Consider the following 15,743-nt stretch of genomic DNA (forward strand, 5'->3'; position numbering starts at 1 on the left):
TTTATAAATGTTAACATACCTAACCTAACATAATTCATTTAAGCTGTACAACACGATAAATCGAAAACCAATATTATATGACAATCATGTACGAATAATATTATGTGAAAATAAATCGTTGTTAGTATTAAACAATCGCAATTTGTTTCTCGTTATTGTTTGTATAACCTAATTGACAATAGATTATCAATTACCGACGAACATTAAATGGATTTTTAGAGTGGAGGAGATGTAAAATCATCTTACATATGAAAAAGCTAATCAATAAAATAAGAAAAATATTATTTATTATCGTTTAATCGATAATACTTCACGAAATATCGGTGAAACAAACACACTAATATGTTCTTGTACGGTGCTGCTCTAGTTATTTTTCAATTAATGCATAACGGCCATTACAGTCAAAAATTAAAAGAATCAAAGTTTTTCAAAGTTATTCGTAGACATCTACTTTCCAAGTATTTGGTAATCAAGGCTAAGTGTTGTTACAAAGAATTTAATTTTTTTAAAAAATAATTCCACAGATGCCCTACGTTAGGAGAATTTTCAAAATCCAGGTTCCCGTTAGAAGCTGTTGTAGTTATTCCTAAAATTCCAAAAATTTATTTTTCCTCAGAGGGGCACATAGTGCTGCAGATTCAGCATATCCTGGGCCCCGAGCTCCAACTGGTGGAAAGCCACAGGTTGACGATTCCAGTAGAAAAAAGGTATGGTTGTTAGAATTTACCTTATTATTAACAATACCTTCAATATGCTGCATTACATATTGAGGAGGGACCTTCAAAGGCTAGGAGAAGGTAACGCCAAATTTAAAGTTTCATCAAGAAGGTAACGAGAAACCACCTAATTAATTTTTATTGTTGAACTTGGTCTTCGGAAACCAAAAACCGGCAGGAGAAGAAACAACTAGAAGGCTTCTCAGGTCGTCAACGGGCGAAAACCTTGTAAATTAAATGTTAAGCAGGATATTAACATATCAAAAGAACCTATAAAGATATGCACCTGGAATGTGAGGAAGATGTACAAAGCAGGAAACATTAATAATGCAATCGCGGGAATGGTTAGACTTAGATTCGACATAATGGGTATAAGCGAGATGAGATGGCCTGGAAATGGACAATGCATCGATGATAATCACAAGGTGTATCATTCTGGAGATGAAAACAATAAGCATATTCATGGTGTTGACCTAATTGTATCACGCAGATTGCAATTACACATTATTATAAATTTCACACCAGTATCAGATAGAATAATGGTAATCCAGTGAATATAAACATAGTGCAAGTTTATGCTCCTACTACAAACGTAGAGGATTCAAAAATAGAATTTTATAATGAAATATCAGTTTTATTAAAACAATTTAAGAAACATGATATGACAATCATGAGTAATTTTAACGCCAAAATAGACAAAGAGAAATTTGGGGTTATAGTGGTGAACATGGTATTGGCTTTAGAAATGAATGCTGAAAAATGAAATTTATACTGGAATCAAACTTCTGCTATACGAGTAGAAGCAGAAATGTCAAACGATATTCCAATAAAAAGTGGAGCGAAACAGAAATGCATCCTGTCACCACTTCTATTTAACTTATATTCGGAATTCATACTTCGCGAAGCTTTGGATGAAGTTAATGAGGGTATAAAAGTAAATGGCAAATGCATTAACAACATAAGATACAGATGTTGATGATACAATTGTATTCGCGAACAATATGTTAAGCCTCCGAAAAATTGTAGATAGAATATTGGATATAAGTGAAAGTATTGGGTTTCCTCTAAACATAAGTAAAACTAAATAGATGGTAATTATGAAAAACCAAAATTTAAGTGACAAACTATTAATTAAGGGACAGCAAATAGAAAAGGATCAAAAATATAAATATCTCGGTATATGGGAAAACGAGGGCAGGGAACATGGAATGGAAGCTAAATGTCGGATTGAAATGGCCAGAGGTGCATTCGTAAAAATTTTTAAGATACTTAAATAATTAAACGTCATGGTTTTTCGCTGGGCACTAAGATTAGTATATTAGAATATTAAGATGTTATATCTTTCCTATTTCATTATATGGTGCCGAAACATGGACATTAATTGAAACATTGAGTAAGAAAATTGAGGCATTGGAGACGTGACTGTACCGCCGTATCTTAAATATCTCATGGACAGATCGAGCATCCAACGTGTGCGTACTTCAAAAAATGCAAAAAGAAAAAAAAATTACTAAAGATTATAAAAACACGGAAATTAAAATACCTAGGTCACATAATGAGAAATAACCATAGATATGGATTACTGCAACTTATACTTCAAGGAAAAATAGAAGATAAGAGAAGTGCTGGTAAACGAAGGATATCTTGGCTCAAAATCTCCGTTTAAAAAACTCTTAACTTTAACCTGTTTAAAAAAAAACTTAAACCTCTAGGCCCCGCCAACCTGCCCTTACCGGCATACGTGGTCCGGCCTATAGGTCATGGATCTGTTGTGTCCCCACAAATCAATGGGATCAAAGTAAGTCCCAAGCAAGGCTGAAATGTCTCAATCCTGATTAACGAAGGATGATACCGTATCGGTTCCCGCAAGACGTTAATAAGTCCGTATTGGTTCGTATTGGGTCGTTGTTCCTCGTCGTCCGTTGAATGGCTATATTGCGTCCGATTACGATAACGAATGTTGATAGCTAGTTAATCGAATCTATATATAGTCATATACAATTATAAAATATTATCTGCTTTTAGTTCTCATTTTATTGCAAAATGTAGTGCGTCTAAACATATTGTCAGTTTTATAAAATTATAAAATTATAAAAATATTACATTTTATTATGAAAACAGAGACGTGTAGTGCGTTTTTCTGTTTATTTTATTATTTTTTGTCATGGAGTATATGCTTAGCAAAGCTGGTAAACAATTAATTGTAATTGGCCAATACAAATTAGGATTCCATAAAAATTTGTCAACAGATATTGCACGGTGGAAGTGTAAGAAAAGTGGGTGTACTGCTTTGAAAACTACTAATGGTGATAATTATGTTTTTATAATGACGAGATGAGTAATGTTATTATCTTTACATGCCAACATAATCTTGATGTACTTCAACATACAACTACTGTTTTCGTTGACGGAACTTTTAGAAGCACTCCTAAACTGTTTTGTCAAATGTTCACCGTGTTTATAACAGCAGGAAATTTCTACGTTTCTGATATTTTTAGTCTTCTACCAAACAAAACAATAGAAGCCTACCAATTTGTCATGAATCAGCTTGCACCATACATAACGAATGTGACAACAGTTTTTGCAGATTTTGATGTATATAGTGCAGTCTTTTCATCATGGTTATGAACGAGAATCAGAGGATGCATATTTCACTTAGCCCAATCATGGTGGAGGAAAATTCAAGCACTAGGTTTGTCACCAGAATTCAATGAAAAAACATCAGAAATCAGAAGCATTTTAAAAATGGTTTTTGGTTTACCATTGCTTCCATCTGATCAGGCTGTGTGTTGTTTTGTAGAAAACTTGTTTGCTCTAAAACCAGAAGGTAACAAGCAACTCACAAAATTGTTTTACTACATTTGTGTCATTTACTTAGATGACACACTTCCACCCGGAAATGTGGGCTGATATATCGAGTACAGATGATCGCACCTAAACTACTGCGAATCTTTTCACGCAAAATTTAATGTTGAGTTCACGTCTGCTTATCCTAAAATTTTTAATTTCATGGGAATTTTAAAGCAGATACAGGTTGACACGTATAGTACGAGTATAAAGCTCCGCAGCACGAATATTAGGAAAAAAACTAAAAACCAGTAAAAGATTAGTAGTAGTATTTAGAAGTGTATTGATCAATTTAAGCAAGGAAAAATTACCAGAGCGGAATATGTAATAAGTTTCCTTCATGTCCAAACCACATTTTTTTAAATTTTTTACTTTTTTTAAAATCACCATACTATTTTTAAAAGTCAACACAATTTTTTTTATTTTAAAGACCAACAATATTATTAACCATGCCTACAGAGAATTTCTTCACACCGTAGCCAGGCCTCAGAATGTAAATGGGAAGGAAAATGTTGTTGATTGGGAGCCGATACGTCTATACCCCTGGCATCGGGTTGGAGCCGATACTGCACCAAAGTAAAATGAGGGAGCCGAAGCGGACAATCGGGAGCTTATAAGAATACTCTCTAAACGAATACTTGGGAATAGGACTTCTAGGTAAAAATTATTTAATTTATTTAATTTTCGACAAAAACACGGTAGTGCATTAATTGAAAAAAAAATACAATAGCTCCAAAATGAACGTACAAAAAATACTTTTTTACGATTTTGAAAACTCAAAATTTGAAATAACAAATTATTGGAAAAATGAAGAAATGATTCTTGTGTAGAATTACTTGTAAAACATTTAAACATCGGTGATGAATATTCGTTGAAGCATCAGGTGACCAAAAAAACGCAAATGAAAATTGAAAATTTCGAAAAATGAAAATTCTCGTTTAGAAGCTGTTTTCAGAAAACCCGTGGGAGATAGTACGAAAAACCTAAGATATTAAATTGATCTCCATAACGAGCTACATCCCAAGCTCATCCTTGTCGAAATTCCTGATACGATTTTACGAATTTACGATCGTGAAATCGAATGTCTTTATTCATCACCATTTTTTCACTTATATAAAAGTATGTAGGGCAATTATTGCGATTTGTGTATTTCTTTTGAGTTTCGATTTGTTTTACTACGACTTACATTGACTTAAACAAAGATAAGATAATATTATACTTGGGTACGACCGTTAGTTTTATAATAGTTTATTATAAAACAAAGGTAATACTAAATATATTAATTACTTTTATCTCATAATACAGTTATAATATCAAGTAAACTAGAGTAGGTATTTATTATTTTATTATCATATAGTCACCAAGTTAAGTAATTTGGGATTAAATCAAGCTGATTATTAAAATAAACCTATACTTGTAAGAATAGGTACTGAATTAATGAAATAAATACAGCTTTGCAAATTGGTCTCAAAATGCTTCATCCCAACTCTCAAACGCGTGGCGTGTATTGCGAGACCGTCATATCTCGTGTATTGGAATGGCCAGATTCGTTTGAGATTCCAAAAACAACAAAAAAAACTACAACGAGGCGTTCGGAAATTATAGAATCAGTCGACAATAAATACTGAGGACAACAACAAAAACAAATATGAATATAACTGCCAGAAACAACGAGAACAGAAATACCTTGTAGTCTGATGATAAAAAAATTAATTAAAAACAATGTGTAAATATTAGGTTTATTATTCTTAGAAAATTATGTCGATTGCAAAATGGTTAAATAAATAAATCTAAAAAACAATACGCCAGAACGACACATGAACACCACCCTAGTAGGTTTGGTGATAAAAAATTTAGAGATCACCGTGGTGTGGGACATATATATATATATATATAATTCCAATTAATAGTATCATAAAAAAAAAATAAATAAATACAATTTTAAAATCACTCGAAAAAATAAATGAATAATTATTGTAATCAGACAATACTTGGAGAACACACACACAAAAAAAAATAGTGTATAGTATTATATACAGTGGCGGCTCGTGCTAAAGGGCACACGGGCATGTGCCCCATCATAAAAAATAGGAGAAGAAAGAAGAAAAATTGATATTAAATTAATAAAATTAAAATTAAATAGGTATTTCTTCCATCATAATATAGTTGGTATATTATCGAACATTATCGAAAAAATTTTTTTATCAAATACAGGAGCTCCTAGATACAATAAGTACATACCATATTTACGCATTGGGCGGCGTGCACAACGAAGTTGTACCCCGATGTCACGATCAACAGTACTAGATATCCCCCACTTTTCGGCACGAATTAATACAGCATTGCGGGCACAATCAGATTGTGCCGAATTCTATTTTTATTACGATTTACAAGATTTTGTCGGTCTTATCGCCTTTGAACTGTTATTTGGCGACCGTCTTCCGTGGAACAAAATTTATATTTTGAAAACATGATAATAATTAATCATTATTTGTACATTCTAATAGTTATCAAAGTATTCATGAAGAAAAAAGACAGACGGATCAATTTGGAATTCAAAAATATAACTACTGGATAATATTATGTTATAACTTATAATTATATTGTATTAAATATTATAACGGCATAACAATTATATTTAATATTTATTTTTAAACCATAATTTTTTTTTTTAATTAATTGTTCTGCAAGATACTTTATAAGTGTATAGGTTTTAGTATCAAAGGTACCAACAAATTTATTATATTTTATTTAAAAAATCATCAGGATTTGATGGTATGTTCAAAGATGTCATAATGGAAAAAGAAAGAAACATTTGTGGCCTACCTTCAATGAACCCCGCAAGCCACCACTGATTATATATATATAAAAAATATTTACTGAAAGATAAATAGAAATATTGATACAGAATCTTTCGAAAACTCGACAATCTCCGGGAACAAAACAGCAATTTCATAAACATTACTAAAATAAAATGGATATAAACGTATAGTGTTAGACACTGCAACAAGTAATACTTTTACATAATTAATAAGTAGGCACAAGTATTACTAACACCCCCCCCCCAAACTACCAAGAAAACAAACAAACGACAATACGTTCAAACGACAGCACAGCCGTACGACGACCAACATTGCCAGTGATGCACTATCACCGCAGGTTACAGCTTATAGGCAATTTGAAATTAATCATTGGTGTGTACGGGCATAACACTGGTAATAAATTTATGGTCGAGAAATACCGACAAGGAATCGACTACATATCAAATCGTACTTACAATAAAAAACGAGATTATAAAAAAAAAAAATTGTATATTAACAAACAATCGTTTTAAAGTCACTAATTCATAACGTCTACGAGCAAATTAATGAATAGACTCTTATGTAATATGTTGTTATTATGATTCAATCAAAATTATGTTAGTAAAATAAAAAAGTCATATTATAGCCATAAACAGTTGTTTAAAATAATTGTAGGTTTGAAATCCATCAGCTACTTTTAACAATAAACAAACCATACATTTATACTTGTACTAAATTCTTATGCCTTATCAAAATTATTTGTCCTTATCACTTATTCTTAGTTTACAATATTCAATATTGTTTGTCATCGTTTAGTATTATTTTTTATTTAAGTTTCATGGCCTTCCATTGTATAATTTCTGAAATTTGTTGATCCTTATAATGTAATTTGCCTATTTATTCAGTTTTGCTTATTGCCAACTCTGAATTATTAAGTGTTGTCTTCGAAACAATTGTCCGTCATATACATTATATCATTCTCCACGATCAATAGCTAATAACGACTGTATAATCTCTATCCATAACACTTGTTTAACTGAACATATTTTTCTAGGTAGCAGTTACACAGATCAATCATAGTATGCCGAGCACGGGACTTGCATTTACAACACTTGGATAGGAACTAGTGTTCTACATTGACGATATATGACGACAACGCACTAACAATCATTCATGAACTATTCCAATGTTAGATGTATTGACTATTGACTGTAAGTTCAGTGGACTATTATGAATTACATTTTACAATTGTAAATTAATGTTCAAATGACACCATTTTCATGTAATTTACCTTCATACCAATTGATCTTAGCTATTTGTATCCGTTAAATATACTATTAATTTCATTAAACGTTTACCGTTGAAGCTTAAAGCATCGCGGTTACCGTATTAAAATTGAGGATTACATGGAATATATAATGTAAAATGTCTCAAACCTAATTAATGGATATAATTTTCTGTAATATTTTGTTATGATGGTTTGTCATTTCATAACTAATAGCAGTGTTTTAAAATAATTGTACGTATGAATACCATCATTTACTACTCACATTGATCAAACTATACAGTTATACTTGTTATTATATGCCGGAATCACTTATTCTTAGTTCACAAATATTCAATATTGTTTGTCATCGTTTAGTATTATTTTTTATTTAAGTTTCATGGCCTTCCATTGTATAATTTCTGAAATTTGTTGATCCTTATAATGTAATTTGCCTATTTATTCAGTTTTGCTTATTGCCAACTCTGAATTATTAAGTGTTGTTTTCGAAACAATTGTCCGTCATATACATTATATCATTCTCCACGATCAATAGCTAATAACGACAATATAATCTCTATCCATAACACTTGTTTAACTGAACATATTTTTCTAGGTAGCAGTTACACAGATCAATCATAGTATGCCGAGCACGGGACTTGCATTTACAACACTTGGATAGCAACTAGTGTTCTACATTGACGATATATGACGACAACGCACTAACAATCATTCATGAACTATTCCAATGTTAGATGTATTGACTATTGACTGTAAGTTCAGGGGACTATTATGAATTACATTTCACAATTGTAAATTAATGTTCAAATGACACCATTTTCATGTAATTTACCTTCATACCAATTGATCTTAGCTATTTGTATCCGTTAAATCTACTATTAATTTCATTAAACGTTTACCGTTGAAGCTTAAAGCATCGCGGTTACCGTATTAAAATTGAGGTTTACATGGAATGTATAATGTAAAATGTCTCAAACCTAATTAATGGATATAATTTTCTGTAATATTTTGTTATGATGGTTTGTCATTTCATAACTAATAGCAGTGTTTTAAAATAATTGTACGTATGAATACCATCATTTACTACTCTCATTGATCAAACTATACAGTTATACTTGTTATTATATGTCGGAATCACTTATTCTTAGTTTACAAATATTCAATATTGTTTGTAATCGTTTAGTATTATTTTTTATATAAGTTTCATAGCCTTCAGTTGTATAATTTCATAAATTTGATGATGTTTAGAATGTAATTTGCCTATTTATTGAGGTTTGCTTATTGCCAACTCTGAATTATTAAGTGTTGTCTTCGAAACAATTGTCCGTCATATACATTATATCATTCTCCACGATCAATAGCTAATAACGACAATATAATCTCTATCCATAACACTTGTTTAACTGAACATATTTTTCTAGGTAGCAGTTACACAGATCAATCATAGTATGCCGAGCACGGGACTTGCATTTACAACACTTGGATAGCAACTAGTGTTCTACATTGACGATATATGACGACAACGCACTAACAATCATTCATGAACTATTCCAATGTTAGATGTATTGACTATTGACTGTAAGTTCAGGGGACTATTATGAATTACATTTCACAATTGTAAATTAATGTTCAAATGACACCATTTTCATGTAATTTACCTTCATACCAATTGATCTTAGCTATTTGTATCCGTTAAATCTACTATTAATTTCTTTAAACGTTTACTGTTGAAGCTTAAAGCATCGCGGTTACCGTATTAAAATTGAGGTTTACATGGAATGTATAATATAAAATGTCTCAAAACTAATTAATGGATATAATTTTCTGTAATATTTTGTTATGATGGTTTGTCATTTCATAACTAAAAGCAGTGTTTTAAAATAATTGTACGTATGAATACCATCATTTACTACTCTCATTGATCAAACTATAGAGTTATACTTGTTATTATATGTCGGAATCACTTATTCTTAGTTTACAAATATTCAATATTGTTTGTAATCGTTTAGTATTATTTTTTATATAAGTTTCATATAGTCTTCGGTTGTATAATTTCATAAATTTGATGATGTTTAGAATGTTATTTGCCTATTTATTGAGGTTTGCTTATTGCCAACTCTGAATTATTAAGTGTTGTCTTCGAAACAATTGTCCGTCATATACATTATATCATTCTCCACGATCAATAGCTAATAAGGACAGTATAATCTCTATCCATAACACTTGTTTAACTGTACATATTTTTCTAGGTAGCAGTTACACAGAACAATCATAGTATGCCGAGCACGGGACTTGCATTTACAACATTTGGATAGCAACTAGTGTTCTACATTGACGATATATGACGACAACGGTCTAACAATCATTCATGAACTATTCCAATGTTAGATGTATTGACTATTGACTGTAAGTTTATGGGACTATTATGAATAACATTTTACAATTGTAAATGAATGTTCAAATAACACCATTTTCATGTAATTTACCTTCATACCAATTGATCTTAGCTATTTGTATCCGTTAAATCTACTATTAATTTCTTTAAACGTTTACTGTTGAAGCTTAAAGCATCGCGGTTACCGTATTAAAATTGAGGTTTACATGGAATGTATAATGTAAAATGTCTCAAAACTAATTAATGGATATAATTTTCTGTAATATTTTGTTATGATGGTTTGTCATTTCATAACTAAAAGCAGTGTTTTAAAATAATTGTACGTATGAATACCATCATTTACTACTCTCATTGATCAAACTATACAGTTATACTTGTTATTATATGTCGGAATCACTTATTCTTAGTTTACAAATATTCAATATTGTTTGTAATCGTTTAGTATTATTTTTTATAGAACTTTCATAGCCTTCAGTTGTATAATTTCATAAATTTGATGATGTATAGAATGTTATTTGCCTATTTATTGAGGTTTGCTTATTGCCAACTCTGAATTATTAAGTGTTGTCTTCGAAACAATTGTCCGTCATATACATTATATCATTCTCCACGATCAATAGCTAATAACGACAATATAATCTCTATCCATAACACTTGTTTAACTGAACATATTTTTCTAGGTAGCAGTTACACAGATCAATCATAGTATGCCGAGCACGGGACTTGCATTTACAACACTTGGGAAGCAACTAGTGTTCTACATTGACGATATATGACGACAACGCACTAACAATCATTCATGAACTATTCCAATGTTAGATGTATTGACTATTGACTGTAAGTTCAGGGGACTATTATGAATTACATTTTACAATTGTAAATGAATGTTCAAATGACACCATTTTCATGTAATTTACCTTCATACCAATTGATCTTAGCTATTTGTATCCGTTAAATCTACTATTAATTTCTTTAAACGTTTACTGTTGAAGCTTAAAGCATCGCGGTTACCGTATTAAAATTGAGGTTTACATGGAATGTATAATGTAAAATGTCTCAAAACTAATTAATGGATATAATTTTCTGTAATATTTTGTTATGATGGTTTGTCATTTCATAACTAAAAGCAGTGTTTTAAAATAATTGTACGTATGAATACCATCATTTACTACTCTCATTGATCAAACTATAAAGTTATACATGTTATTATATGCCGGAATCACTTATTCTTAGTTTACAAATATTCAATATTGTTTGTAATCGTTTAGTATTATTTTTTATATAACTTTCATAGCCTTCAGTTGTATAATTTCATAAATTTGATGATGTTTAGAATGTTATTTGCCTATTTATTGAGGTTTGCTTATTGCCAACTCTGAATTATTAAGTGTTGTCTTCGAAACAATTGTCCGTCATATACATTATATCATTCTCCACGATCAATAGCTAATAACGACAATATAATCTCTATCCATAACACTTGTTTAACTGAACATATTTTTCTAGGTAGCAGTTACACAGATCAATCATAGTATGCCGAGCACGGGACTTGCATTTACAACACTTGGATAGCAACTAGTGTTCTACATTGACGATATATGACGACAACGCACTAACAATCATTCATGAACTATTCCAATGTTAGATGTATTGACTATTGACTGTAAGTTCAGGGGACTATTATGAATTACATTTTACAATTGTAAATGAATGTTCAAATGACACCATTTTCATGTAATTTACCTTCATACCAATTGATCTTAGCTATTTGTATCCGTTAAATCTACTATTAATTTCTTTAAACGTTTACTGTTGAAGCTTAAAGCATCGCGGTTACCGTATTAAAATTGAGGTTTACATGGAATGTATAATATAAAATGTCTCAAAACTAATTAATGGATATAATTTTCTGTAATATTTTGTTATGATGGTTTGTCATTTCATAACTAAAAGCAGTGTTTTAAAATAATTGTACGTATGAATACCATCATTTACTACTCTCATTGATCAAACTATAGAGTTATACTTGTTATTATATGTCGGAATCACTTATTCTTAGTTTACAAATATTCAATATTGTTTGTAATCGTTTAGTATTATTTTTTATATAACTTTCATAGCCTTCAGTTGTATAATTTCATAAATTTGATGATGTTTAGAATGTTATTTGCCTATTTATTGAGGTTTGCTTATTGCCAACTCTGAATTATTAAGTGTTGTCTTCGAAACAATTGTCCGTCATATACATTATATCATTCTCCACGATCAATAGCTAATAACGACAATATAATCTCTATCCATAACACTTGTTTAACTGAACATATTTTTCTAGGTAGCAGTTACACAGATCAATCATAGTATGCCGAGCACGGGACTTGCATTTACAACACTTGGATAGCAACTAGTGTTCTACATTGACGATATATGACGACAACGCACTAACAATCATTCATGAACTATTCCAATGTTAGATGTATTGACTATTGACTGTAAGTTCAGGGGACTATTATGAATTACATTTTACAATTGTAAATGAATGTTCAAATGACACCATTTTCATGTAATTTACCTTCATACCAATTGATCTTAGCTATTTGTATCCGTTAAATCTACTATTAATTTCTTTAAACGTTTACTGTTGAAGCTTAAAGCATCGCGGTTACCGTATTAAAATTGAGGTTTACATGGAATGTATAATGTAAAATGTCTCAAAACTAATTAATGGATATAATTTTCTGTAATATTTTGTTATGATGGTTTGTCATTTCATAACTAAAAGCAGTGTTTTAAAATAATTGTACGTATGAATACCATCATTTACTACTCACATTGATCAAACTATACAGTTATACTTGTTATTATATGCCGGAATCACTTATTCTTAGTTTACAAATATTCAATATTGTTTGTAATCGTTTAGTATTATTTTTTATATAACTTTCATAGTCTTCGGTTGTATAATTTCATAAATTTGATGATGTTTAGAATGTTATTTGCCTATTTATTGAGGTTTGCTTATTGCCAACTCTGAATTATTAAGTGTTGTCTTCGAAACAATTGTCCGTCATATACATTATATCATTCTCCACGATCAATAGCTAATAACGACAATATAATCTCTATCCATAACACTTGTTTAACTGAACATATTTTTCTAGGTAGCAGTTACACAGATCAATCATAGTATGCCGAGCACGGGACTTGCATTTACAACACTTGGGAAGCAACTAGTGTTCTACATTGACGATATATGACGACAACGCACTAACAATCATTCATGAACTATTCCAATGTTAGATGTATTGACTATTGACTGTAAGTTCAGGGGACTATTATGAATTACATTTTACAATTGTAAATGAATGTTCAAATGACACCATTTTCATGTAATTTACCTTCATACCAATTGATCTTAGCTATTTGTATCCGTTAAATCTACTATTAATTTCATTAAACGTTTACCGTTGAAGCTTAAAGTATCGCGGTTACCGTATAAAAATTGAGGTTTACATGGAATGTATAATGTAAAATGTCTCAAACCTAATTAATGGATATAATTTTCTGTAATATTTTGTTATGATGGTTTGTCATTTCATAACTAAAAGCAGTGTTTTAAAATAATTGTACGTATGAATACCATCATTTACTACTCACATTGATCAAACTATACAGTTATACTTGTTATTATATGCCGGAATCACTTATTCTTAGTTTACAAATATTCAATATTGTTTGTAATCGTTTAGTATTATTTTTTATATAAGTTTCATAGCCTTCAGTTGTATAATTTCATAAATTTGATGATGTTTAGAATGTAATTTGCCTATTTATTGAGGTTTGCTTATTGCCAACTCTGAATTATTAAGTGTTGTCTTCGAAACAATTGTCCGTCATATACATTATATCATTCTCCACGATCAATAGCTAATAACGACAATATAATCTCTATCCATAACACTTGTTTAACTGAACATATTTTTCTAGGTAGCAGTTACACAGATCAATCATAGTATGCCGAGCACGGGACTTGCATTTACAACACTTGGATAGCAACTAGTGTTCTACATTGACGATATATGACGACAACGCACTAACAATCATTCATGAACTATTCCAATGTTAGATGTATTGACTATTGACTGTAAGTTCAGGGGACTATTATGAATTACATTTTACAATTGTAAATGAATGTTCAAATGACACCATTTTCATGTAATTTACCTTCATACCAATTGATCTTAGCTATTTGTATCCGTTAAATCTACTATTAATTTCTTTAAACGTTTACTGTTGAAGCTTAAAGCATCGCGGTTACCGTATTAAAATTGAGGTTTACATGGAATGTATAATGTAAAATGTCTCAAAACTAATTAATGGATATAATTTTCTGTAATATTTTGTTATGATGGTTTGTCATTTCATAACTAAAAGCAGTGTTTTAAAATAATTGTACGTATGAATACCATCATTTACTACTCTCATTGATCAAACTATAAAGTTATACTTGTTATTATATGCCGGAATCACTTATTCTTAGTTTACAAATATTCAATATTGTTTGTAATCGTTTAGTATTATTTTTATATAAGTTTCATAGTCTTCGTTGTATAATTTCATAAATTTGATGATGTTTAGAATGTTATTTGCCTATTTATTGAGGTTTGCTTATTGCCAACTCTGAATTATTAAGTGTTGTCTTCGAAACAATTGTCCGTCATATACATTATATCATTCTCCACGATCAATAGCTAATAACGACAATATAATCTCTATCCATAACACTTGTTTAACTGAACATATTTTTCTAGGTAGCAGTTACACAGATCAATCATAGTATGCCGAGCACGGGACTTGCATTTACAACACTTGGATAGCAACTAGTGTTCTACATTGACGATATATGACGACAACGCACTAACAATCATTCATGAACTATTCCAATGTTAGATGTATTGACTATTGACTGTAAGTTCAGGGGACTATTATGAATTACATTTTACAATTGTAAATGAATGTTCAAATGACACCATTTTCATGTAATTTACCTTCATACCAATTGATCTTAGCTATTTGTATCCGTTAAATCTACTATTAATTTCTTTAAACGTTTACTGTTGAAGCTTAAAGCATCGCGGTTACCGTATTAAAATTGAGGTTTACATGGAATGTATAATGTAAAATGTCTCAAAACTAATTAATGGATATAATTTTCTGTAATATTTTGTTATGATGGTTTGTCATTTCATAACTAAAAGCAGTGTTTTAAAATAATTGTACGTATGAATACCATCATTTACTACTCTCATTGATCAAACTATAAAGTTATACTTGTTATTATATGCCGGAATCACTTATTCTTAGTTTACAAATATTCAATATTGTTTGTAATCGTTTAGTATTATTTTTTATATAACTTTCATAGCCTTCAGTTGTATAATTTCATAAATTTGATGATGTTTAGAATGTATTTGCCTATTTATTGAGGTTTGCTTATTGCCAACTCTGAATTATTAAGTGTTGTCTTCGAAACAATTGTCCGTCATATACATTATATCATTCTCCACGATCAATAGCTAATAACGACAATATAATCTCTATCCATAACACTTGTTTAACTGAACATATTTTTCTAGGTAGCAGTTACACAGATCAATCATAGTATGCCGAGCACGGGACTTGCATTTACAACACTTGGATAG

The 15,743-nt window shown here is 30.3% G+C and overlaps 1 long non-coding RNA gene across 7 annotated transcripts; it reads left to right on the plus strand.

The window, feature by feature from the left end:
- The first annotated feature begins 7,424 nt into the window (after window positions 1-7,424).
- On the plus strand, window positions 7,425-15,740 carry LOC113559872. 7 transcript variants are annotated; one of them, XR_003406050.1, is made up of 10 exons: window positions 7,425-7,575; window positions 8,245-8,401; window positions 9,071-9,227; window positions 10,725-10,952; window positions 11,551-11,707; window positions 12,377-12,533; window positions 13,203-13,359; window positions 14,029-14,185; window positions 14,853-15,009; window positions 15,678-15,740. It is a non-coding gene; the product is annotated as an uncharacterized LOC113559872 (long non-coding RNA). The 7 variants fall into 7 exon arrangements; XR_003406048.1 differs by having other exon boundaries at window positions 10,725-10,881; window positions 11,551-11,778; XR_003406051.1 differs by having other exon boundaries at window positions 10,725-10,881; window positions 12,377-12,604.
- The last annotated feature ends 3 nt before the right edge of the window (window positions 15,741-15,743 follow it).

Source organism: Rhopalosiphum maidis, chromosome 3 (assembly GCF_003676215.2).
Source record: "Rhopalosiphum maidis isolate BTI-1 chromosome 3, ASM367621v3, whole genome shotgun sequence".
NCBI lineage: Eukaryota > Metazoa > Arthropoda > Insecta > Hemiptera > Aphididae > Rhopalosiphum > Rhopalosiphum maidis.